The sequence below is a fragment of the Sapajus apella genome, unplaced genomic scaffold, assembly GCF_009761245.1.
Source record: "Sapajus apella isolate SASKATOON/1434 unplaced genomic scaffold, GSC_monkey_1.0 scaffold88, whole genome shotgun sequence".
Taxonomy (NCBI): domain Eukaryota; kingdom Metazoa; phylum Chordata; class Mammalia; order Primates; family Cebidae; genus Sapajus; species Sapajus apella.
The window spans coordinates 7,094,043-7,121,320 of record NW_022437028.1 but is presented as its reverse complement, the minus strand read 5'-3'; the positions used below and the strand labels follow the sequence as shown (position 1 = coordinate 7,121,320).

Sequence of the window (27,278 nt, the reverse complement as noted above, 5' to 3'; positions counted from 1 at the left end):
CCTTGAAATAAAGACGTACCTTGAAAAAGGAGGCTCCTGGCCTGCAGTAATAATTAAGTAACTTTCTCTGCCCTTGACTCTTGCCCCAAGCCCTGTCGGGATTCCACAGCCTCTTTCTCCTTCCTTTTTCAGTTCTGAATACATCCTTGTCCTCTTGCTGGCGTTAGTACCCAAAAAAAAGTTACTCTTGTAGTTTACATGTCACACATGAAAATGGATATTCCTACCCAGGGCATAATCTGAAATATTTGTATTTGGGTTTCAAATGTGTGATTAGATGCTCTCTGTGGCAGATCGGCCTTTCTAATTGCTGTGCTTGTTAAAATTCAAATCAGGCTTTATTCTCTTCGCAAACGTTGACTGACAGTTGCAGAGAGTGGCCCAGAATGGCGCTGAGTGATGGGTGGCCGGGGAAGCCTGCGGTAGGAAATGCACAACAGACCCTTCACAGAGGAGTGACTGGCCTTGACTTTGAGTCCTTCCATCCCGGGGGCTTTAGAGACAGAGCTGCCTGACCCTGCATTAGCTTGGCCCCAGGAGCGTGGGAGGGGTCTGTTCCCACCTGCAGTTGCTGAAGGACAAGCTGTCTGATGCAGGCTTCCTGTGGGCTGGCCAGTCCCCACCCAGCTTTGCACATATCCCAGGATTGCGAAGCCTGAGCTCCGGGATTGGGACGTGATCTCCCCACGCCTCTGCTGAGTATTCTGGACCTTCCCATGTCTTTTGTTTTGTTTTGCTTTTTGTTTTTTTAGGCAGAGTCCCACTCTGTCACCCAGGCTGGAGTGCAGTGGTGCAATCTGGGCTCACTTCAACCTCCGCCTCCTGGGTTCAGGTGATGCTCCTGCCTCAGCCCCCCAAGTAGCTGGGATTACAGGTGCTTATGACCACACCCAGCTGATTTTTGTATTTTTAGTAGAGATGGGGTTTCACCATGTTGGCCAGGCTGGTCTTGAACTCCTGACCTCAGCCAATCCACCTGCCTCGGCCTCCTAAAGTGCTGGGATTACAGGGGTGAGCCCCCACGCCCGGCCAGACCTTCCCATTTCTGGTCAGGACTGACCCTGGGATGAACTGACCTCCTTGAAGTGTAGAGGCGTCCTGGTTGTCTGGGGACTTTGGGTGGGATCTCTGCCGGGTTTGCCTGCAGTGGAAGGAAAGGGAAGTGACTTATCTTGGGCACCTGCTTTGACAAGGCACTGAGCTGAGGATGTCCACATGCATCTGCTAATTTAATCCTGACAGTGGTCCTGAAAAGATGCTTTCCCCATTTTCCATGTGGGGAGACTAAAGCTCAGAGAGGTCACTAGCCTGCCCGGGGGTGGCATTGCCAGCGAGGGGTGAGCTCATATTGAGTCCGGGTCTGTGTGACCCTACAGCCGTGCCCTTGCCACTATGCCGTTCCTGCCCCCCTGGCTGGTTGTGTTCTGCCCACTTCTAAGAATGATTTCCAGTGGCTTGCAAAGGTACAGTTAGCACGGTTTGACAAGCAGGGCGTGAAGCTGGGAGTTAGTGGGAACGAAGAGGAAAGAAAGTGAGAGGAGGCTGGGCATGGTGGCTCACACTGTAATCCCAGCACTTTGGGAGACAGAGGAAGGAGGATCAGTGGAGCCCAGGAGTTCAGGGTCAGCCTGGGCAACATAGGGAGACCCCATCTCTATTGTGAAAATAAACTGTAGATAAAGTGAGAGGAAAAGGCAGTTAGAACCAGAAATAGACAACTATCCAAAGTTCCCCAGACCCTGTGTACTTACGTCATAAAGATGAGACACAGACTTGATTATGAGCTTCCTAGCAACCAATGCAAAAAGGGCAAACAGAGAAGTCATGTGACTCACACTGTCCACAAGCTCAAAACAAAGCATGCGTTGAGGGAAAGCACAGCTCCTCTGGTGTTGGTTTAAAAAAAAAAAAAAAAAAATGTTCTCCCCAAGATCCTCGTGAAAGAAGTCACTTGGTTTTTTTGCTGCTTACAAGTTGCTGGCAACCAAGTGCCACTGGCATGTATGTGACAGCTTCATAGAGGCAGTATTACATTTATCTGAAGGAAGACAAGCGGATGTACAGGTCCATTTTGGGGAGTGGATACACCTCTTTCTAAAGGTAGAGGAACTTCTCTCTGGATTGGTGAGGTGTGGGTGATTTCAGATACTGATGTTCTGAGTTCGGATACAGAGCAAATGTGGCTTGTAAAGTACTGGTCATTAGAACCAGAGAATGAACTTCATCCCTGTCTTTTAAATCTGGTTCATTCCCTCTTTTTAGATACTTACTATTTGGGGACAAAGAGAGCTCTAAGAATTGTCTTGGCCCTTAGGGATGGCATCAGACCTGGCTGGGTTTCAGGGATCTGTTGGAGAGAGAAGGTTGTGTCACGGAGCCCGCATCAAAAACGGCCTTGAAGAGGGCCACGAGCACGGACGACCCGGGGAGGGCCCTGACCACTGACTGCCCCTGCCCCCTTGCTCCTCCTTTGGCCTTTTCTCTCTGTCGGTGGCCCTTTCTGCTGTATTCACGCAGTGGCATGTGCCCTCCCCACGTCCTGTGTCTTCATGTGCTGGGGTTCAGCCGCCAAGGGGGAGAAAGCCTTTCTGTCAGGGAAGGACTCTGGCCCCGATGCCTCTTCCTCCAGGGCAGTCCACCGTGGTAGGTGAGAGAAGAGGCCACTCCTAGAGAAAGAGACATTGTCTGTACATGTCAGGAGGGGTGCTGGGAGCTCGCCACATGGTAACCAACAGACACAGCCCTCCTCGGCATTCCAGGTTGCATCCTGGTGCCTCGATGACTTTCTGTTACCACTGACCCAGGGCAGGGTTTTAAAGAGTGACATTAAGGCGAAAAGTTCTGGACCTCATTACTGACCAGTGCAGCCAGGCACTGCCTTCCTTTTTGATTCTAAAAATGACACTTGGGTTTTAGAGTGTTGCTTTTCAAGTAGCCGAAAACCCCGCATGCGCCTTCTGGTACATTTCAGGAGAGAAGAATCCAGGCGATCCATGGTATTCTTGCCCGGGTCCCGGAATCCATCAGAGCGCATGTGGGGCTTCAGCAAAGCCAGGCCTGCTTTTCCTGGCAGAGGCTGGGCCCTGTAAGCCTGAATGCGCCTCCCAGCCCTTCCTCACCCAGCACCCGTGACCCACTGGGTCACAGTGACCCACATCCCACGGCTCTGGCCACAGCTGGACTCATCTCACACTCACATATAATCATGGCCCCTAGAAGGCACGTGTTTTTAATGTAACTCCAGGACAGAGCCAGCTGATAGGGGAATGGAAGGCTGGAGGGAGCAAGTTTTACTTTTTTTGCTGTGACCATTTAAATTGAAATCATGCATACAGAAAAAGTTATGCATATAGAAAAATGTACACTTGGCCGGGTGCAGTGGCTCATACCTGTAATCCCAGCACTTTGGGAGGCCGAGGCAGGCAGATCCACAAGGTCAAGAGAGAGACTATCCTGACCAACACGGTGAAATGCCGTCTCAACTAAAAATGGAAAAATTAGCCGGGCGTGGTGGCTTACACCTGTAATCCCAGCTACTCGGGAGGTTGAGGCAGGAGAATTGCTTGAACCTGGGAAGCGGAGGTTGCAGTGAGCTAAGATTGCGCCACTGCACTCCAGCCTGGGTGACAGAGCAAGACTCCATCTCAAAGGAGAAAAAAATTAAGAATCAGACCCAAAAAAGACGCGTGGCTTGACCATATGAGGCCACAGAGCCTAAACCGTGGCACCCTCTCATCTAAGCCACACTTTGGAGTTTTATCCTCTCCGCGTCTTTCATAGATGATCAGGAAGTGAAATAACCTATTCATACTTTCAAAACTTCATACGAAATGTGAAGTGCTGTATAATGATTAAGATAGAAAGGAGAAACTAGGAAACGAGAGCTTTTAATCCTAGCTTACAGGAAATTCTAACTAGTAGGAAATCTAATTCAGGCAGCCCTGGGAAACATTACAGGCTATGAGATGAAAGTCAGCTAAATTGGGATCTAATTCTATAATCTAAATATAGATGTAGATATATTACAGGTTGGCCTTTTCAGCTGGAGAGAGTATCATTCACTCCAAAAGTGCCTTTTGTATCACAGAGAAGAGCTCAGCCAGGGGTGATATCAGCTGAGGAAGGGGGCGGGGAGCTTGGCGTGAGGGGCTTTCATTCATTCCTTAGTCATCTCTATTTTCTTACCAATTTTATAGCAGGAATTATTTTTCCGTTATTTGTGTAATAAATGAAAAAGAAAAGAGGGAGGAAGGCATCTCAGAGGAGCATTTTTGGGAAGAAGGCTGTCATGGCATGTGGGCAGAGGGAGGCCTGGGAATGGAGTTTGCTGGGTCAGAAGGATGTCCATGTTTTTTGCCAATTTGGCATCAGAAATGGCTCACGCCGGTCGGGCGCAGTGGCTCATGCCTGTAATCCTAGCACTTTGGGAGGCAGGTGGATCACCTGAGGTCAGGAGTTCGAGACCAGCCTGGCCAGCATGGCAAAACCTCACCTCTACTAAAAATACAAAACTTAGCTGGGCATGGTGGCAGGCACCTGTATTCTTAGCTACTTGGGAGGCTGAGGCAGGAGAATCGCTTGAACCTGAGAGATAGAGGTTGCAGCGAGCGGAGATTATGCCACTGCACTCCAGCCTGGCTGATGGCGCAAGACTTCATCTCAAAAGGAAAAAAAATAAAAAGAAGCATCTTGTGGTAATCCCAGCACTTTGGGAGGCTGAGACCAGCCTGAGCAACACAGTGAGACCCCCGTCTCTACAAAAAAGTTTTTTTTTTTTTTTTAAATCAGCCAGGCATGGTGGCATGTGCTTATAGTCCCAGCTACTCAGAAGGCTGAGGTGGGAGGATCACTTGAGCCTGGGAGTCCCAGGCTGCAGTGAGCTATGATCGCGTCACTGCACTCCAACCTGGGTGACAGAATGAGACCTCGTCTTAAAAAAAGAAAAAAGAAAAGAAAACGCCTGTCTCACTTGTCACGCCTCACCAGTGAGGAGTCGGCGTGGGACTGTTCTCTTCCTCACAGCCTTACTAACCCTGGATGATGGCACTGTGATACCTGTTCCCTTGGTCAAAAAATATATATTACCCTAAATTCAAAACTCGTCAGATAACAGTGAGGCTAAGTCAGAAAGTAAAAAGAAAGAATTCTCTTAAAAAAAAAAAAAAAAAAAAAAGAATGAAAAACAGTGAGGCTGTCTTTCCATACGTTTGTTAGCCAGGGTATTGCTCGTGTAAATTACCTTTTGGCACCTTTTGTTTATTTTTTCTGGTTGGTCTTTTGCCTTGTCTTACTTGTTCTTACTCATTTTTAAAGAGTATGAATTACGGCTGGGCATGGTGGTTCACGCCTGTAATCCCAGCACTTTGGGATGCCAACGTGGTGGATCACCTGAAGGCCAGTCTGGCCAACCTGGTGAAGCCCTGTCTCTACTAAAATTAGCCAGGCGTCGTGATGGACACCTGTAATCCCAGCTACTCAGGAGTCTGAGGCCGGAGAATTACTTGATCCCAGGAGGAGAATGTTGCAGTGAGCCAAGATCATGCCACTGTACTCCAGCCTGGGCAGAGGGAGACCCAAGACTCGACTCAAACAAAAAGTATGAATTAATTCTTTCTCTCTTGCATATTGTAGAAATTTTCCCCAAATCTATCCTTCCTTTTGTAAACATATTTCCATATTCTTTTAAAATAATTGTAGATTTTTAGCTTTTCACTTGGTTTTTTAATCTGACAACAGTTTTGTGTGCAGGGCATTAAGGTATAAGGGATCTCTTTTTCCCCCCAAGCGGATGGCTCATTTTCCCAATGCAATATTCCTTTAAATATCCTCAATAAAAGAGAATTGTAAAAATCTGTTTGAGCGATGGGAAATGCAAACCAAAAATATGCATAAGGAATTTTTGATTGAAAAACCCAGACGGGGGGCCGGAGTTTGAAATGAACTTCCTCTAAAAGCCAAAACTTGTAGAGGTGGTAGCCTGCGGGCTTTCCAGAGAGCTGTAATTGACTGTTTTACCATCAGCCAGGCCCCTCTTTCTTACCACTTTTTTGGACGCCCATTAAAGATCTGATGACGAGCGTGAACGTGGCAGCATTTTGGCATTTTGGATGGTAACATAATTGCACATATTGAAAATCTCTAAATTTACATCAGTGGATCCAGCGCGTCTCATTATACTGGAGGTGTGAAAACTCCATGTGCCTCTCCGAACAATCGTCCTGCTCTGTCACAGTTCAGGGGAAACAAAAGGAGCTCCAACTTCCCAAGAGTTATTTAAATTTGACTTGATGCCATTGAGTTGCTACTGTAACTAGAATTTGAATGTTTTCCCTTTCTGATTTTTTTTTTTTTTTCTTTTTTGGGATGGAGTTTCATTCTTGTCGCCCAGGCTGGAGTGCAGTGGCGTGATCTCGGCTCACTGCAATCTCTACCTCCTGGGTCCCGGCAGTTCTCCTGCCTCAGCCTCCTGAGTGGCTGGGATTAAGGGCATATGCGCCACACCTAAGTTTTGTATTTTTGGTAGAGATGGGCTTTCACCATGTTGGCCAGGCTGGTCTCGAACTCCTACCTCAGATAATCCTTCCGCCTCGGCTTCCCAAAGTGCTGGGATTACAGGCATGAGCCACCACACCCGGCCGCCTTTCTGATTTGCATTTCCACTTTTATCTCTCCACTCCCGAAGACATACCAACCCACAAGGAACTTCCTTCTAGCCCTTACTTAAAACTTCGCTCTTTTTCCAGATGTTTCCTATATCATTTGCCACTCCTCCTTGTCTCTGTGCAGTCTTAGAAAATTGGTTTGGTCCGAACTGAAGCTGTTCATTGAAAAAATACCATTATTTTAAAATAAAAGGATTCCCCGGCCTGGACAGTGTAGCAAGACCCCGTCTCTACCAAAAAATCAAAAATTTAGCCAGGCATGATGGTGCACACTTGCAATCCCAGCTACTCAGGATGCTAATGCAAGAGAATGGCTCAAGTCCACGAGATCGAGGCTGCAGTTGGCTATGATCGAACCACTGCACTCCAGCCTGGACAACAGTGAAACTGTGGCTCAAAAAAAAGATAAAAAGATTTCCTCCTTTCAGAGAATTGCTGGAACCTGGGAGGCAGAGGCTGCAGTGAGTCAAGATCACGCCACTGCACTCCAGCCTGGGTGACAGAGCGAGACTCCGTCTCAAAATAAATAAATTAAAAAAAAAAAAAAGATTTATCCTTTCAGGAGCTGAGAACTAGGAGATTCAAGCTGAAATCTTGCTTCTTCAGCATGATTATGTATGGGGGCTCAGCAACCCCCCATAATATGAAATGTGAAAAGTATTCAAAAGTACAGCATGAGATGTGTCTGAGCTTTTGGGAGGGAACCGCGCTCCCCTTAAAGCGCCGTTTTTCCCTGATCCCTGCCTGAGATACAGGCTCTCCTAGTTCAGCCCACCTTGCTCATCAGTCACTCTCTGCTGGGTGCCCGCTTGTGCCCTGCCCCCAAGGTTGGCGTGCACACAGGTCTCGGGGCCCTGCCCTTTGATATTTCCAAGACCCTGTCCTCAGGGGATCCCGTCCACTCTCGTGGCTTAAAATACCATCCACAGAAGGATGGCGTCTATATTTACATTACCCCAAATATTCAACTGAATATTCAACATCTCTACTTGAAAAGACATCTCCAGCTTCACCGGGCTTGAAAAGAGAACTGTTGACCCCTCCCACACACACCGCCTCCACCACCAATCCCGGTCCCCCCACCGTCACCTCCGGAAATGGTGTCAGCACCCAGGAGCCGCTCAGGCTAAAACCTAGGTGTGCCCCGTGGCTCCCTCGCCTCTCCCCCGACAAGCCCAGTCCACCAGCAAGCCCCTCCTTCCCGTCCTTCCTCCTGGATACACCTGGGCTCCCAGCTGCACCACTGTCACCTTGGCCGAGCCACTGTCATGGCCAACCCACCACCGCCTCCATTCTTAGCCGCCTTCTGTCCATTCTCTTTAAACAACGGCCCCAGTTTTATTTTTAACGAATGCAATTCAGATCTTTCAGTCTCCCTGCTAGACCTTCTGATGCCTTTCTGTCCAACTTTCTGTGGTCTGTGAACCCCACGTCGCCCTCACTGGCTGGGCCACGGCCCCTCCAGCCCGGCCTTCACCCTTGAACCGTCTAGCGTCCATCCTCCTGGGTCTGCGCCCCGTGATTTCTTCCACCTGGCTCACCCAGGCATCCCAGCTACTTGTACTGGTCCTGTCACGTGCTGCCTGCCTTGTCATCTCTTGTCTACCTTTTCCTAGTAGAACGTCATTCCCGTGGGGGTTCTTTCAGGTCACTTCCGGCATGCCTCCAGCCCCAGGCACAGAGCTCAGGATATCATAGGTGCTCAGTAAGCCTCCGTTGACGGGCAGGCTGGATTCTATGCAGGAAGCATAATGACCAGTGGCCACAAATTAGCGGGGCCACGAGGGCGCTACCTGCTATTGCCGCCTCGTGCCCACCATACCTTTAAAGCCAAGGGTGTTCATTTAATGAGGGAGAAACAGAAATCCTGGGCAAGCGGTGCCAGATGTAGCCTCTAAAGGGAATGTTTTTACCACTCAGAAAACCTCGTAGGAGGTGAGTGCAGGGAGACGGACGTGCTCTAGCCCGCAATGCTGGGGAAGCGGTTGTGGGCTGCCTGGGGCCCGTGTATGGCTGGAAGGGAGGCTGCCGGGGGGCTCTGAGACCCTTACCCTGGAGCAGGTCATCACCCACATCAAAGGAACGAAGTGAGAATTCGGTCACGCTTAAACTGTTGAATTGTTGACAAAACCCCAAGGTAATGAAATAGCATAGAAAATGGATGTGATTCGATTTTTCAGTCGTAATTAGATTAACATTGTCATGAGTTACCAGCCTGATATATCCAATAAATCAGACGTTGAGCTGATTTATCTTTTATCACTTCTAGGGACTTACTCTGCACAGTAACTCACAAACCATCCCCAAATCAGAGCTGGTGGGATGAGCTCCCAGCGAGCTTTAGGAAGTTTGTTGGTTTGGGGAAGACAGCCCCCCTTGGCTGGGCTCAGGTGTTTTCTTTCTTTTATTTTTATTTTTTGGAGACAGAGTCTCGCTCTGTCATCCAGGCTGGAATGTACTGGCACCATCCCGGCTCACTGCAACCTTCGCCTCCCGAGTTCAAGCAATTCTCGTGGTTCAGCCCCCTGAGCAGCATGGACTCCAGGCGCCCACCACCACGCCCAGCTAATTTTTGTATTTTTAGTAGAGATGGGTTTTCACCATGTTGGCCAGGCTGGTCACGAACTCCTGACCTTAGGTGATCCACCACCTTGGCCTCCCAAAGTGCTGGGATTTCAGGTGTGAGACACCGTGTCCGGCTGGGTGTTTAATTTCTTTGTCCGCTGTTTCCAGCACTGTGAGTGCAGGCCCGCTGTCAGAGTACAGAGAGCGGGGCCCTACCCTTGAACTGTTCCTGGCCGGGCTCCTAGCCAGCACCGGGCTTAGGGAGCAGGGCCCTCCAGTGTCATTCCAGGCCAGGGAGGTTGTGATGAATATTGTTCTCAACAGAGGGTCCCCAGGGCACTGATGCCACTACTGAGGATCTTAAATAGTAAGAAACTTCAGGCTGGGTGTGAGGGCCCACACCTGGAATCCCAGCACTTTGGGAGGCCGAAGTGGGAGGATTGCTTGAGCGCAGGAGTTCGAGACCAGCCAGGGCAACATAGCAAGACCCTGTTTCTACAAAAAGTGTTTTAAAAAGTAGCTGAGCATGGTGGCATGCACCTGTGGTCCCAGCTACTCAGGAGGCTGAGGTGGGAGGATTGTTCCAGCCAAAGGGGCCGAGGTTGCAGTCAGCTGTGATTGTGCCACTGCAGTCCGCCCTGGGTGACAGAGGGACACCCTGTCTCCAATAAGAAACTAACAATGAAAACCTTTATTTTGAAGAATCTGACCAGTTCTCTAGCTGGCCCTTGAGTGAAAAATAACACAATGCAAAGTAGGTGGCAGATTGGTTCTCCGGCAGTCCCCGGAGACCCTGGTCTCCCACATCTGACTCGGGGAAGAGTGCAGTGACATGAACAGCATTCTGGTCTGGGTCAGCTTGTAACTGTGTACTCCCCCACACCAGCCAGCCCTCTCCTAACTCTGTGACCCCCCAGCCCAGGAATAGGGCTCCTCAAGGCCCCGGGAACCAGCCCACTGTCCTCGTGGATGTGCCTGGAAGCTGCTGTGCCCCACGCCCCATGGGACTTTCTCCTGAAGACAGCACCTGTGCTACCTACCCGAGTTCGCTCTCTGAATCTGGCCCTTAAGTTCAAGGTCCTAGGAACTTAACGCAAGGGATGCTCTTTCTCCCTTTAGCTACCAAGTCACGTGCTTGGTCTTTGGGAATTTCGGGAAATATTTAGGTTGGTGCAGAAGTCATTGTGGTTTTTGCAATTAATTGCAAAATGAAAAATGAATGTGTAGACATCAGGCTTGCGTAGGGAGATGACCACAGGCCTCACCTGGTGTCACTCCTGAGCAGGGGGAGGTCCTGATGTGAGTGCCCCACTTCTTTTTTGTTGTTTTTGTTTGTTTGTTTTGTTTTTGGAGACAGAGTCTCATTCTGTCGCCCAGGCTGGAGTGCAGTGGCGTGATCTTGGCTCACTGCAACCTCTGCCTCCTGGGTTCAGGCAATTCTCCTGCCTCGGCCTCCTCAATAGCTGGGATTACAGGCATCTGCCACCATGCCCAGCTAATTTTTGTATTTTTAGTAGAGACGGGGTTTTACCATGTTGGCCAGGATGCTCTCGATCTCCTGACCTTGTGATCCACCCACCTTGGCCTCCCAAAGTGCTAGGATTACAGGCGTGAGCCATCGCACCCAGCCAATGTCCCGCTTTTTTTATGAATCCCAACCCAGTACTGTGTCCCTTCCCCACCCCCAGCTACCCATATACACACCTCCCTTTCCTTGCAGGCCCGTCTCCACCACAGCTCCCCACTCCTGACTTAGCATATGTTTGTTTCTTACCTTTCTTGCTGCGTGAGGATGTAAGTTGCATGAATTCAGAAACATGTCTTGTATTTTGTGAATGAAAGAGCAGCTGGCATGTATCAGGTACTGAAATATTTGTGGAGGGAATGATAAATCTCAGTTCAGGGCACTCAGTGTGGGCTGGGCTGCGTGGAACAGCCCATTGGTGGCCACGGAGCGTGGCCAGCCATTCCCAGGATAGGAATGTGACTCTTAGTCACTCTCTTTTACAAATATGTGCTTATTAAAATGGTGTCCAGGGGTTCCCAAGTGGTGTTTAAATCATGAATGCAAACGCCAGAGGCTCTGAAGTTTGAAGTCTTTTTTTTTTTTTTTCTTTTTCTTTTTGAGACAGAGTCTCGTTCTGTTGCCCAGGCTGGAGTGCAGGGGCGCGATCTCAGCTTGTGCAACCTCCGCCTTCCAGGTTCGAGCGATTCTCCTACCTCAGCCTCCCCAGGGTAGCTGGGATTATAGGCGCCTGCCACCGTGCTCGGTTAATTTTTTGAATTTTTAATAGAGACGGGGGTTTCACCATGTTGGTCAGGCTGTTCTTGAACTCCTGACCCCACGTGATCCTCCATCTCAGCCTCCCACAGTGCTGGGCTTACAGGCGTGAGCCACTGCGCCCGGCCAGGTTTCAAGTGTTGACTCTAGTAAAGCCAGGGAGATTTTGCTTAGCCACATTAGTAGGAGGGAAAATTAGCTGTTGCTTTCTGTATTCACCAAGATGGCCTAAAATAAGAAAGCAGAAAAGGGAAGAACCTTTTGCCAAAACCCATGAGGTTGTCCAAGTCGATCTTGGCGGGTATTTTCTTGCCTATGGATTGCTAGACTTTTCCTCTACCTGCATTTGAGGCTGACATGTGTGACTCAGCCCCGGCCAAGCACTTACCAGTAAAAAGTAGTTTCCCCGGAGAGCTCTCTCTTCCTCGGTGGCTGTGAGTGCCGACAGCTTCCACTGTAAGTGAGAAAAACTGAGTGTGCCCCAGCTGCCCCGTTTTTCTCACCAAGGTATTATGAGCTGGTGGGAAGGCCAGGAGCTGGGGCAGCCGCTTTAGAATTAGTGTGAGATACAGGAGAACAAGCCCCTGGGCCTCCTGAATTTCCTCATTTGCACAACAGGGACAGGTATTTATCGATTGATTGATTGATTGATTGATTGATTGAGATGCAGTCTTGCTCTGTTGCCCAGGCTGGAGTTCAGTGGCTTGATCTCGGCTCACTGCAACCTCCGCCTCCCAGGCTCAGGTGATTCTCGTGTCTCAGCCTCCTGAGTAGCTGGGATTACCGGCACAGGCTACCATGCCCGGCTAATTTTTGTATTTTGAGTGGAGATGAGGTTTCACCATGTTGGCCAGGCTGGTCTCGAACTGCTGACCTGAAACCATCTGCCTGCCTCGGCCTCCCGCAGTGCTGGGATTCCAGGTGTGAACCACCACTGCCCTTGACCAACAGGGATAGTTTCAGTCCCCTTTCTGGGTGGTATCAGGACACCTACAGAGGTGTGGGTCTAAGCGCCTTGTGAGTGTCCATGTCCTGTGCTCAAGGAAAGCACCAGTCATTCGTTCGTGCATTCATTCACCCAACAGTTACTGATGGCCCACCTCAACAGGAAGGAATGTTACATACAGCCACTAAAAGGTGAAGTCACCAACGCTGTTCAGAAGGATGGAGTTGTTTATGTCATTGGCTGTGTGGCCACGTCTGCTGAGGACATAGGATGGATTTATAAGTGTTTTGAATATAAGATCTTTCTTTAATGCTGTTATATTTGGTTGCCTTAAAATAATTATTCTTTGGGTGGCAACCTCTTAGAAAAAGAAAGAGAAGGCCGGGCGCGATGGCTCATGCTTATAATTTCAGCACTTTGGGAGGCCAAGGCAGGCGGATCACGAGGTCAAGAGAACGAGACCATCCTGGCCAACATGGTGAAACTCCATCTCTACTTAAAAAATACAAAAATTAGCTGGGTGTCATGGCGTGTGCCTGTAGTCCCAGCTACTCGGGAGGCTGAGGCAGGAGAATTGCTTGAACCCGGCAGGCGGAGGTTGCAGTGAGCCGAGGTCGTGCCATTGCACTCCAGCCTGGCAACAGAGCAAGAATCCGTCTCGAAAAAGAAAGAGAAAAGCAGCCATTTGCATAAAACTTAGCCCAGGTGTGGAACCCTCCCTAACACCCCTTCCACCCTCCCGCCAGTTGTTACTCCCTCTGTGGCATAAGGTGGCCCTGTCCTTTTCCTCTGTCCCCACCCTGGGGTGACCTGGGCCCATGGCCACTGACTGCAGTAAACAATTATATGTGAGTCTGTTTTCGTTTGCATTGCTGTAAAGAAATACCTGAGGCTGAGTCATTTATAAAGAAAAGAGGTTTACTTGGCTCATGGTTCTGCAGGTTGTACAAGAAGCATAACCCCAGCACCTGCTGCTGGTGAGGCCTCAGGAAGCTTCCAGTCATGATGGAAGGCAAAAGAGGACATGGCGAGAGAGAGAGAGAGAGAGAGAGAGAGAGAGAGAGAGAGAGAGAGAGAACAGGAGGTGCGAGGTCCCAGACTCTTTTAAGCAGGCAGATCTCATCAGAACTGAGAGCAAGAACTCACTCAGTACCAGGAGGAGAGTATTAAGGCATTCACGAGCCACCTGCCCTCATGGCCCAAACACCTCCCACCAGGTCCCACCTCCAACACTGGGGATCACGTTTCAACATGAAATTTGTAGGGACACTAACCGGGCCTGTGGCGTGTGCCTGTAATCTCAGTTACTCCAGAGGCAGAGACAGAAGAATCACTTGAACCCGGGAGGCAGAGGTTGCCGTGAGCTAAGATTGCACTACTGCACTCCAGCCTGGGTGACAGAGCAAGATTCTGTCTCAAAAAAATAAAAATTGGAAAAGACAGATGTCCAAACCATGTCATTTTCCATCATGGCTATTAGACTATCAGGCGTTGAAAGTGGACCCGTATTTGATTTCTCTTTATTTCCTCATTGTTGAACACATGGGTGTGCCTCATATGGACGGGACGAGTGGCTGATTGACCTTTTCAAACCTGTGTCCCGATGATCTGTACAGTGTACCCACCCTATGCGATTGCCGTGGGACAATGTGTATGAAAACCTGGATTTGCAGCCAGTACACAAAGGATGGTGTAAATCTCTTCTGTGCTTTGTAGATTTCATTTTTGTTTTTGTTTTTTTTGAGACAGAGTCTTGCTCTGTTGCCAGGCTGGAGTGCAGCGGTGCGATCTTGGCTCACTGTAACCTCTGACTCCCTGCTTCAAGCAATTCTCCTGCCTCAGCCTCCTGAGTAGCTGGGATTACAGGCACACGCCACCACGCCCAGCTAATTTTCCCCCCTTTTAGTAGAGACATGGTTTCACCATGTTGGCCAGGACGGTCTCTATCTCCTGACCTTGTGATCCGCCTGGCTCGGCCTCCCAGAGTGCTGGGATTACAGGCGTGAGCCACCGCGCCCGGCCATGTAGATTTTATTTTTGAACGCTCAGATTGTTCCCCAGCAAAAAAAAAAATAATAATAAATGCTTGCAACAAGAATCTGCCCTGCCCTGTCTCAGGCGAGCTGTGGTGTGCATGTCCTACAGGGCCGAGCTGTGAAGGGTACGCGCTCCCTGGGTTGTACCTGGGTGATGGCATCCCTCCTGGCACGGGTGCAGACAGGCAGTTGGGAGGCGACATCAGCCTGGGAAAACTAGATGTCACTGAAAAGTGCTGGAGGTAGCCGGCGTGTGCAAAACCCCAGTTGTAAAAACAGCGCGTTCTCAGTACAAAATGAGCACAGTTAAAAATAATCCGCGCCAGAAGAAATATATTTGAATCCAAGGGCACGGCAAACAGTTTTGCAAGGTATTAAGATCGCATTAATCTTAATTTTACTATATATTAAAGTTTTTAACTTTTCAAATAATGCTGTTTTCGTTGTTTTAAAACGTCTGAGAGTTATAGAGGTATGTGGTGTGGCTGTCAGGCAAGGACTCCTGCCATTTATGGGGGCCCTGGTTTTATTTAATAGCCAGATGAATGGAATAGTTAATAAAAGAAATATTGCTTTATTCCCTGACATTTATGTCCTTGGTTTCCAATAAAGAATTGAAATTATGAATAGTTGATGGTTTAAATTGATGTTTTATGTTGAACGCTAGCTATAATTTGCCCTCTGAGGATTGTAATACCGAGAAACAGATGGTTCCTCACAGTAACAAATTGCTGTGTGTATACAGCCTGTAGTCTTGGCTTTCAGATACTTTCACCTTCGGTTTTGAGCTGGTCTGCAGACGGGGGCGCGGGAGGGGAGAGATCAGCCTCTGGAGGAAGGGGTTTCCTGCCCGCGGGGAGACAGAGACAGGCCCTGGGGGCTCAGGGAACCTGGGGAGTGCAGCTGGCCTGGGATGCCACCGGTACCTGCACTGAGCTTTGGTGTCAGTACCTGGTGCCAAGGAGAGCGCTCTGTCCAAGGTCACTGTGGCAGCTGCGAGGTAGTGCCGGCAGGACTGCTGTGCATGTGGCCGTCTGAAAACTCCACATCCTCCTAGAACAGCCAGGAAAATGCCATGGAGACTTGGTGCCAGATTTTCCAGGTGCCTGACAGTGGAGAGGTTAAGAGCTTGGATTCCGGAGACCAGCGGCTGGGCCACTTTGGGGGAAGTTTCCCGAATTCCCACATTGCAGTTTCCTCATCTGTAGAATGTGTATAAGAGCAAAAGCCACCGCCCTGTTCTGAGGATTAAATGAGACCGTTTCTCTAACACAACACTGAGCCTGGTTCCTGACAGGTAATGGTGTAACGAAACTTACAAAGCAGATTGATGTGGTATGATTCCTGATGTTACAAAAGCTTCCTTGTTTTTCAGAGGGAGTTCCCACAGGGGTTCTTTAGAAAGGCAGTGCATTAAGGTTGCAGAAATTTACTTTCCGCAACGTTTTAAAGGAACACAGCTTCAATGACAGCAAGGTACCTGAAACAGGAGCCGTTCCAGAGTGCCTCTGTTGTGCTGGCCTTTGAGACCTGCCGCTCCTGACTGCGGGGACCTGGACTGCCCCAGATCTGCCTGTCAGAAGCCGGGAGTTGTTAAACTGGTGAAATTTAACACCACTGTGAAGAGCCCCTCGCAGACAATTCAGGAACACTTAACAGATAGAAAACGTGGGCCTGGTTTTAAGGTGCAATTCTGCACAAGTGTTAACAGCAAGAGACGGAATTGGTAACGAGGCACTGGGGTCAGATCTTTATATGTTTGTCAGATTTCACCAGTGAGATCAGTAGTTCTGTCTTCTCCAAGAGGAGTTTGGAATTTAGTGTTTTTCCTTCTTTGGGTTATTTCCCAAGAGCTTGTTTTCAAGACACGTATTTATTTAGAATACAGGGCTCTTTTCCATAAGGAAAGAAAATGTTACAGAAGCGAACTCTTGGTTAATTGAATAAGAAACCTGTTCATCTCATGACTCACTCGAGAGAGAGCTGGCAGCACTTCCTGAATGTCGATTGCAGGCGGCACTGCATCCTTTCACTTCACTTCCGAGGAGGGTGAGGGTTGCGGGCCCCCCCGGCCCATCGCTGTGTTGGTGAGCCTCTGTGGAGGAACCTGTATGAGCTCTGAGCCGTTCTCTCTCGCGTGCCACTGCCGGGAAGTGTGCCCTCCCTCCACTTGGGATCCACGTCTCGCACAGAACCAAGCATTAACTAGTGGTGGTTTGGAGGTGGGAGGAAACAGATTATAAGGACCATTGAGTTGACGTAAGACCAGGACCCGACTCCGGACCCTAGCAGAGCAGAGTCTTTAGCTTCTGTAACATGAGACTGTAGAGCTCTAGAATGTTCCTTCCCCAACTCCAAGCTGACTCTATCAAGGGCCCTGCAGGGTCCTTCAGCGGCTCCCTGTGGCCTGAAGGACAAGACAGCTCTGGCCCTGGGAGCCATGGGGACATGGTCCTAGCCTGTGCTCCCGCCTCACAGACCTCCCTGGAACACCAGGGCCACCTCTCTGTGCTCTTCCTGTGCCCCAGTCTGCCCCCGCCACCCCATCCCACTGTGCTTCCTTCTCTTCTGTGCCTCAGCTCAGGCCTGGCCACCCCGGAGCTCTGACCTCCTCCGTCTTGGAATGAGAAACCCGCGTGGGTACCCTGTGGGTGGAGTTGCGATCATCTGTGTGCCTTCGTTCACTCCACCTCGTCCCGACATAGCGCCCAGCACACAGTAGGCATGGATGAATGAATGTGGGACAAATGCTTATGCAGAAGTGCTTGTGTGAGTCACGACGCTAAACAGAGGCCCTCCTCTCGTCCTCATGTGGAAATCCCTAGGTTGTGGGGATGGGGTGCGTATGGACTGCTGCTCACGGCTCAGGTACGTCCATGGTAATTTATTGACGGCAGTGACTAATAGCTTCTCATACGTTTGAGTGGAAGAAACAGCGAGTCCCAGAGCACGGCTTGTTTTGAAGTCTGTTTCAGATTAGGGTCCTGTTTCAAAGTTTTTAAATTTCTTTTTTGTTCAAAAGACATTTGATGAGTTGACTATTGGGGGATGTTGATCCCAGTGACTCCACAGGACAGGGGAGACCACAGGCTCCTTTATAAGCCTGCTGACTCGCCGCCTGTTCTCCATCTTCTGTCTTCCGCATCAGAAGCAAGGGTGGGGATGTTGCCTTTCCCAGCCATTGCTGTGTCCTGACACAGGGCACATGCCCGAGGGCCCTTGGTGATCGGAGGGAGGGCTGCACCAGGGACATAGGAGTCCTGGTCTTACAGGAAACGGCAAATGAATGGGGTTGGTCTGACTCCGTATTACTCCTTACGCAGATGAAAAACAAATACACATGATTTGTCACCTTAGAAAGAAGTCTAAAGGAACTGTTGTCAAAAACAGCCAAGTTCAGAGAAGCTGACGGTGTTGGTGTAAGAAGCTGTTTTCAGGCTGGCCACTGTGGCTCACTCCTGTAATCTCAGCTCTTTGGGAGGCTGAGGCAGGTGGATCACTTGACGTCAGGAGTTTGAGATCAGCCTGGCCAACATGGCCAAACCTTGTCTCTACTAAAAATAGAAAAATTAGCTAGGCATGGTGGCGAATGCCTGTAATCCCTGCTACTCAGTAGGCTGAGGCAGGAGAATCGCTTGAACCTGGGAAGCGGAGGTTACAGTGGATCGAGATCATGCCACTGCAGTCCCGCGGGGGCAAAAGGGGGAGTTTTTTTCAAAAAAAAAAAAAGAGAAGATGTTTTCCGTGAGTCAGCCCTGGTATCTGATAAGTGTCTGCAGCTGACGGCTCAGAGCTCATGTTAACCCACTTTGGGGGCTGGGGTGAAAGGCAAGAAACTCAGGCAGAACCCCTGAAGCCGTGAAGAAGGTATCTCTTCTCCTGGCTGCAAAACCTCCAGGCTTGATTGTGGTACCCTCTTAACTCTCCTGAAAACTTTTTCAAGGGCTGCAGGCCTATCACGTGCCTCTGTGCCAGCTCTTTCTCTTCACCTCCTGCCGCAGATCTGTGCCCCCGGGCTCTCCTGTGTGTCTCCCAGCTCCCCCTTTCCCTCCAGGCCCCATTCCACAGCCCTGGGCTGCCTCTCCGCCTTCTCTGGGGTGTGTCCTGGCCTCTCCTGTCATCAACACCCTCAGGGATCTTCCAGCTTTCCAGGCATTTGGAACAAGGCCTCTGTACCTTGTGGTCCCCCAGGTTCCTTGTGACAGGGTCCTGTGTCAGGATACCTGGGGCTGGGCACGGTGGTTCATACCTGTTATCTCAGCACTTGGGAAGGCCAAGGCAGGAGGATTGCTTGGGGCCAGGAGTTCGAGCCATCCTCAGCAGCATAATGAGATTCCATCACTACAAAAAAAAAAAAAAATAGCCATGTGTGGTGGCATGCACCTGTGGACCCAGCTACTTGGGAGGCCAAGGCAGGAGGATTGCTTGAGTCCTGGAGGTTGAGGCTGCAGTGAACTATAATCACACCACTCCCGCCTGGGAGACAGAGCAAGATCCTGTCTCAAAAAAATAATAAAATTTTGGGGGAAGGACACTCAGATCCCCTACTGGAGCCAAGGCTTCCTCATTCCATCAGATTCTGTTCATCCTCCAAGGCTCAGCTCAGGGGCCTGCCCCTCTGAGAACCTTCTGAGCCCTCAGCCCCCTTCCTTCCTGTTCCTGCGGCACTGATGTCGCCTCATCCTGCCCAACTGTGTAGCCTGCAGGCCTTCATCTTCCAGCTGACTGCACAACCGGAGACCTCAGATGGTATCTGGGTCCACGTATCCCACTGGCACCTCACCTGGGACGTTGTTTGCGCCGACCAGTGATAACGATGGAAATAGCAGGTGTGGGTGACCACGTGCTGAGGCTGGGTGCACGGCACTGGCCAGCCGCGATTTCGCCTCTGCCGCTAGCATCCCTCTGGGGTAGGTTAATAACCCCTGGATTTCACAGGTGGGAAATGTTAGGAAAGTGTCCAAGCCCCCGCGGAAGGTCCCAGAGCCCAAATTCAAACCCAAGTTGTACGTTCCGCTGCTTCCCTGTGCTCTGGTGTGGATTTTAAACTAAATTCCTGGCATTTAAGAACTCGAAGGCACCCCAGGGATAGAGAAGCTCAGCCCTGTCATCGGATGGGAGCTGAGACTGGTGAGGTTCTCAGCGAGGCTTTTGCGGGGAGTTGGGAATTTTGAAGGTGGTACGGTTGTTCTGACCCCAACACTCTCTCCTCTAGCCCGGCCACATACTTGTTTCCTGCTCCTACCCCCTGTCCTTCCTACCCCTTGGATTCTGGGTGTACAGAGGGGTGGACACGTGCTAAGGTCAGCCCTGGGTTAGCCTCATGTACAAGGTGGGTGGGCCTGGAGGACAAACCCGCCTGTAGAAGACACTTGAAGTCTGTCCATCCATGCTCGGTGTGGGTGTCACCTGCACACAGGTGCAGCTTTTGCTCTGGGAAACCACTTTAAATGAATTGATAGCCTCACCACGGTGGAGACATGGGTTGACTGTGGAGACTCCACTGTAGATAAATATTTCAGTGAAAGGTTTCATGTTAGAATAGCATCTGCAGCCGAGGCAGGCGGATCACGAGGTCAAGGGATCGAGACCATCCTGGCCAACATGGTGAAACCCATCTGTACCAAAAAAAAAAAAATTAGTTGGGCATGGTGGTGCACACCTGTAGTTCCAGCTACTTGGGAGGCTGAGGCAGGAGCGTTGCTTGAGCCCAGCAGGCGGAGGTTGCAGTGAGCCGAGCTTGAGCCATTGCACTCCAGCCTGGCACCTGGCAATAGAGCGAGACTCTGTCTTGAAAAAAAAGAGCATCTGCAGGCAAATAAGAGGCAGTGGGTGGGCGTGGTGGCTCACACCTGTAATCCCAGGTACTCGAGAGGCAGAGGCGGGAGGATCGCTTGAGCCCAGGAGTTCGAGACCAGCCTGAGCTGGTCATCATAGTCCCCATAGTTACTCAGGAAACTGAGGCTAGAGGATTACTTGAGCCCAGGAGTTCATGGCAGTAATGAACTCTGATTGTGCCACTGCATTTTAGCCTGGGCCACAGAGCCAGACCCCATCCTTTTTTTTTTTTTTTTTTTTTTTTTTTTTTGGGCTGGAGTCTTGCTCGTCACCCAGGCTGGAGTGCAGTGTTGAGATCTCGGTTCACTGCAGCCTCCACCTTCTGGGTTCAAGCGATTCTCCTGCCTCAGCCTCAGGAGAGGCTGGATGTAATCCTAGCTTGTAATCCATGGGGTTTCACCATGTTGGTCAGACTGGTCACGAACTCCTGACTTCAAGTGACATGCCCACCTCGGCCTCCCAAAGTGCTGGGATTACAAGTATGAGCCACCGTGCCCAGCCCAGACCCCATCCATCTCTTTAAAACAAAAAAGTACATGAGATAAATGGGGGAAACGCTCTTGAGACAAGACCAGAACGTACAGTGGCTGCTAATTTTCAGTGCCACGAGCCCAGGATTCTCCTACATCCCCTTCTGCGGTCAGGGAGGACTGCTGGCCTGTGTGTCTTCTGTGATTCCCCCCTGACTCTGAGCCCTTTGCACCTCACAGCGCAGCTAAGGTCCCTGGGGGTAAAGTGCAGAGGAAGACAGCGGCTGGTTGTTCTCTGATAGGATAAAAGCCACGGGAGCGCTTTGAAATTCTCTTTTCCTCTCTAGCGTATTTCTGCATCTTTACTGAGCCTTGTCAGCACCTTTTAAACCTCCTGTGGGATTCGAACCAGTTCCATAGATACAAGGTGTCTTGTCGGGTCAGCCAGGTGCTGCCACGGAGGCAGCACTGTCCCTAGCCCCGCACCCACAGGTTCGGAAAGGAATTGCTTCCCCCCGGCGGCTTGCAAGACCTAGTCCTTCTAGTTTCACTTCATTCAAAACACCGTACAAAGGAAAAAGGCTGTCAAAACACAAGCAGTGTTTGAAACGAAGCTTTGCAGGTCCCCCCTGCACCACCACCATCGTGGGCAGCATAGCAGATGAGTTCTGGGATACCAGCTAAAATGCGTGCAAGAGAAGCCAGGGTGCGTGGCAGACATGTGTCTTTATGGGATTCAAGTGCACGTCTCTGTTTTTGTGGACCAACTTTCACTAGAATTCATAGTCATCTCGCCTATGTATTGGATTTTTAGTTCTGTGGTGTCTGCTTCTTTTAAAAATACCAGTTGGGGGCGGACATGGTGGCTCATGCCTATAATCCCAGCACTTTGGGAGGCCGAGGTGGGTGGATGACATGAGATCAGGAGCTCAAGACCAGCCTGGCCAACATGGCCAAACCTGGTCTCTACTAAAAATACAAAAATTAGCCAGGCATGGTGGTACGCACCTGTAATCCTAGCTACTCAGGAGTCTGAGGCAGGAGAATCACTTGAACCCGTAGGTGGAGGCTGCAGTGAGCAGAAATCATGCCACAGCTCTCTAGCCTGGGGGACAGAGTGAGACTCTGTCTCAAAAAAAAAAAAAAAAAATCAGTCAGTAGCCAAGCACCGTGACACACACCTGTAGCCTCAGCCACTTCAGAGGCTGGAGGATCACTTGAGTTCAGGAGTTCAAGACCAACCTGGGCAACATAGCAAGACCTCATCTGTACAAAAAATCTCTCTGATGGGAAAGTGGGGGTGTGCAGGATCCTCTGGGAGCGGCTCAGGCCTCTTAGGGGAGCACTTACCTGCTCAGTTTATACTATGTGGGAGCTGCTGATGCAGGAATAAAGCAGAGTGCCTGCTACCCCGCACAATGCCATTTGTTCATTCAGTCATTTATTCGTCCTTCTTCCACACATGGATGACTGAGTCGCAGAAGCACCTCCATGGCCTAGCCATGTGGCCCGCACATGTTTTTTAGCCTTTCTGAGCAGGTTGGACAGGACTGCCTTCTCCTCTCCCCTACTCTGTCTTCTGTCCCAGCGTCTTCCATCGAACATCAGCCATCATCCCTGCTCTGTGCCTCCCAGTGCAGACTGGGACGTCCTCAGGTCATGCTTGGGTGACCTCATCATTCTCTGTGCTTTTCCCTGGCATCCTGGGCTCCCCTCTCCCCATCATGGTGCGTCTGGCCTGTTCCCAGCACTCTGGTGGCTCTCTCTGCTCTCCCAGCCCCAAATCCATGCAGCTCTGTATCCACCTGCCCGGCTGCCATTCATGCTGCAGGTGTCGCGCCCCCAGAGCCTGTCTGTCTCCATCCCCTCAGGCCTCCCATCCCCTACCCTCGATGGTGGCCACGGTGCCCACTGGGCCACCCCAGCTGAGCCTGAGAGTGGCCACATGGGAGCCCTTCCTCCACCTCACCTCCCTCATCTACACATTACCAAGTCTTGCCGATTTCATCTCCTGAGGACCCCAGCTTCCGTCATTCTCTCCCCATCATACTGCAGTTGCCACCGTTACTTCTCTCCTAGACCTCAGCTGGCGTCACTTGGACAGTCATTTCTTTGGAACCTCTTGGTCAGCCTTGCACACCTTTAACTAGACTAAGAAGATTTGAGGCTGGATGCAGTGGATCGTGCCTCTGATCCCAGCACTTTGGGAGGCTGAGGAGGGCAGACCACCCGAGGTTAGGAGTTTCAGACCTACCTGGGCAACATGGTAAAACCCCATCTCCACTACAGATCCAAAAATTAGCCAGGTATGGTGGCACACCCCTGTCATCTCAGCTACTTGGCAGGCTGAGGCAGGAGAATCACTTGAACCCGGGAGGCAGAGGCTACAGTGAGCCAAGATCACGCCATTGCACTCCAGCCTGGGGGACAGAGCAAGACTCTGTCTCAAACAACAAGAACAACAACAAAAAAAAAGATTTGAGCTCCCTTTCCAGAGATTTGAGCTCCCTTTTTGGATCCATGCCTCTGGATCCAGTCTGAAGGCTCGCACTCCCTCCGTTGTTACCTTCAAGAACCTGCTTGTTACTTCCTTCCCAAGAATGTTCCAGAAGGTTCTGGTTTAATTTCTGGAGGGCATTCAAGAACTCAGAGTCATTTCACGTGTCTAGAAGAGAAACATTAAGGCCAGGCACGGTGACTCATGCCTGTAATCCCAGCACTTCGGAAGGCCAGGGCAGGAGGATCACTTGAGCCTAGGAATTCAAGACCAGCCTAGGCAACATAGCAAAATCTCATCTCTCCAAAAAGAAAAAAAAAAAATTAGCTGGGCATGGTGGCACACGCCTGTAGTCTCAGCGATTTAGAAGGCCGAGATGGGAGGATCATTTGAGCCCAGGAAGTCAGGGTGCAGTGAACCATGATCACACCACTGCCCTCCAGCCTGGGCAACAGAACAAGACACCGTCTCAAAAAAAGAGAAACAGAAACGTGGGTGGCTTGGAAACCTGGCTGTGGGTGACAGTGGAGAATTGCTGCTGGTGGAGCCTGGGGCACACCCCACACTCTAGCCATTTTGCCTGAATGCCTTAGGAACCCTCCTCATCCTCTCCTTAGAGTCCCCTCCAGGCCGCAGTGGCTCACTTATCCCTGCCTCGTGCACTCCAGAAAGCATTCTCCATAGAAACCCACAGAAACCGTTCCCAGGAACAAAGCACACAGGTACATCCTGTTCTTTGTCATTTAATAAAATGGTGTGGTGCGGTGGCTCACGCCTGTAATCCCAGAACTTTGGGAGGCTGAGGTGGGCGGATCACGAAGTCAGGAGTTCGAGACCAGCCTGGTCAACATAGTGAAACCCCGTCTCTACTAAAAATATAAAAAATTAGCTGGGCATGGTGGTGGGTGCCTGTAATCCCAGGTACGAGGGAGGCTGAGGCAACAGAATCACTTGAATCCAGGAGGAGGAGGAGGTTACAGTGAGCCTAGATCTCTCCATTGTACTTGAGTGGGCAACAAAGCAAGACTCCATCAAAAAAAAAAAAAAAGAATGTGTCTCTGTCCCTCCTTCTTATAAAACAGTGCCCTCTCACCCTGCACGGCTTGAATTCTGGTCTAGCATCTTTTGATTTAGTGACCTTAATTAAATGTCTGCAAGGTAACGGACACTTCCAGTAAACATGGTGGGAGCTTCACTCAGGCATTTACTTGGAAAATAAATTCAGGTCACAAAATAGAAAAACAAATGCAACAAATAAACCCACAGACCACTATAAAGTGTCTTTTAGGCGGTGGCTGTCAAAGATCAGAGTTACTCGTGCAAAACTTCCATTGGTGTTTGGAAGCGTCCAAACATTGGCTGGCCCATGTCTTATGGGCCCGACCGCACATTGCCCTGGTGACCAGAGAGTTATGTTTATGGGGACTTAGCAGAGTGGTCAGCAGTTTGCAGAAAGCTTGCCAACACTTACTAGTATTTGCCAAAAAGATGCAGGACCGGCTGCAGTGGCTCACGGCAGTAATCCCAGCACTCTGGGAGGCCAAGCTGGGTGGATCACCTGAGGTCAGGGGTTCGAGACCAGCCCGGGCAACATGATGAAGCTCCGTCTCTACTAAAAATACAAAAATTAGCCAGTCATGGTGGTGCGCACCTGTAGTCCCAGCTACTCGGGAGGCTGAGGCAGGAGAATCACTTGAACTCAGGAGGTGGAGATTGCAGTGAGCCAAGATCATGCCCCCACACTCCAGCCAGGGCAACAAAGAGCGAAACTCCATCTCAAAAAGAAATAAAAAAAGAACCATCTGCCTATGTGACATTTTGGTGATGATATCTAACCTTCTGGGGGAAAAGGATGTCTTCCTCCCCCCATCCCCACCCCATGGACCCAGGGAGGCGCGCACGTGCAGGTGGCAGGAGAGAGACTATGGATACTTCCTGTGTCACCTTCCTCTGCCCAGGGGGGTACTGGTCATGGGCACAGGACAAAAGGCTCCCCAGAGTCCGATCCTGTCTCTTGAGCCCGGCCAACTCTCCTGGAACCTGCAGCCTGCTGGCCTTTGGGAGTGGACAGCAGTCCACACCGCTGGGTGGCCGGGCCCTGCTCGGCAGGCATATTGCAGCAAGTTGTGTTTTTCCGGCTTGTCTCTGCCCAGCCTGGTGTGACCATGGAGGAGGCCCGGAGCAGACCCAGGGGTGGCGGTACTGAGGCAAAGGTAGGCTCACAGTGGTTTCCAAGGGAGAAAATGAATTCATGATCTAAAATGCAAAACCTGAATTATGCCCCCCTCCCTCCCTCCCTCATTTCCTTCTCTCCCTCCCTGGTTTCTTTCCCTCCCTCTCTCTTTTCCCTCCCTTCCTCCCTCTTTTCCTTCCTTCCTTCCCTCTTTCGTATCCCTCCTTCCCTCCCTGCCTTCCTGTCTTCCACCCTTCATTGACCTTTCATTTTGTGACTTTGTCAAATACAGCTCCAAGCTGTCTTCTCTTTCTCCTTTGCTCCCGCTGCACACGTACCCTTCCACCTGTGTCCACCCATAAAAATCTCGCATCCCTTCCAGTATTCCTGCCCACTGTGGCCTCTGTTAGGAAATTCCAGCTCAGTCTCCTCGCAGGGCAGCCCTCCCAGCAGTCGCTCCCCGGCGCTCGTGTGCGCTCCAGGCCAGCCCTCAGAGCTGCTTACCCGGCTCTTGTCTTGTGTCCTCTGACTGCCATCAGAGCCTGTACATGGGGCTGTGTCTGCAGGGGAGCAACCCCAAACACAGTCCTGGGGGCACCCCGTTCTGGACCTGAATTGGGCCCTTGCACTCACTAGCTGTGGACTGAAGACAAAGCATGTTCTCCCCCTCCACAGAGCGGGGACAGCAGTTGCGTGGGCCTCCCTGAGGTCCCCTAGATGGTAGAATGAGTGATTGAACGGAGCCTGCTCCATGTCTCCATGGACATCTCCGTAACTTTTCTTTTCTTTTCCTTTTCTTTCCTGAGATGGAGCCTCGCCCTGTCACCCAGCCTGGAGTGCAGGGATGCAACATCGGCTCACTGCAACCTCTGCCTCCTGGGTTCAGGAGATTTTCCTGCCTCAGCCTCTCGAGTAGCTGGGGTTACAGCCACCCACCACCACGGTTGGCTAATTTTTGTGTTTTTATTATAGATGTGGCTTCCAGGTTTGTCAGACTAGTCTCAAATTCCTGAACTCAGATGATCCTCCCACCTCAGCCTCCGAACGTGCTGAGATCACAGGCATGAGCCACTGCGCTCAGCTGACTTTTCGGTTTATAAACACTAATACCTACTTGTATCCTGTGGCCTCATCTCAGCCATGTGAGGCTGATATTGTGCGCATGGTACAGGTGGCAGAGCCGGCTCAGGCTCCGGAAGCTGCTGGAAGCCCCCCAGCTGAGAGGCGCAGAGCACAGCACCTGGGGCAGGGCCTTTGCACAGCCCTTGGGATCCTCTCTTCTCATCATTGCGATCTCAGAGAGCTTTCACTGTGGGATTGGAGGCTGACTCCGGAACCCACCCCAGTGCTGCTGGGCCCTGTGGGCACCCACAGAGCAGTCCTCACTAGCCTCACTCATGTTCCTGAGTCTCAGGGGTTCCTGAGCCACCAGAGAACGAGCTCCCCAAGTGTCAGTCACTTTGCCCAGTGCCTGTGTCTTAAACTGGGCACCTTTAGCAGGAGTCCAGTGTGGAGCTGTGCACCTTCCTGCCCCAGCCCAGAATCTAGCACAGAGCTGGGTACTGTGCCATCATAAGCCTTGGTAAAGACTGCTGTAGGCATCGCATTGTGGATGGCAGGGCCGTGTCCAGGTTACAGGCGCGCATTTACCAGGTGTGCACAGTGTGGATGGCAGGGCCGTGCCCAGGTTACAGGCAGGCATTTACCGGGTGCCTGCAGTGTGGATGGCAGGGTCATGCCCGGGTTACAGGCGGGCATTTACCGGTGCGTGCATTGTGGATGGCAGGGTCATGCCCGGGTTACAGGCGTG

The 27,278-nt window shown here is 50.8% G+C and overlaps 1 protein-coding gene and 1 long non-coding RNA gene across 16 annotated transcripts in view; both read left to right on the top strand.

Annotated features, from left to right (window-relative positions):
* CUX1 (cut like homeobox 1) overlaps positions 1–27,278 on the top strand; it is a 470,808-nt gene that overhangs the window by 153,780 nt on the left and 289,750 nt on the right. The window lies entirely within an intron of this gene.
* On the top strand, positions 952–16,390 carry LOC116534590. Its single transcript, XR_004261784.1, has 3 exons — positions 952–3,234; positions 13,614–13,617; positions 16,379–16,390. It is a non-coding gene; the product is annotated as an uncharacterized LOC116534590 (long non-coding RNA).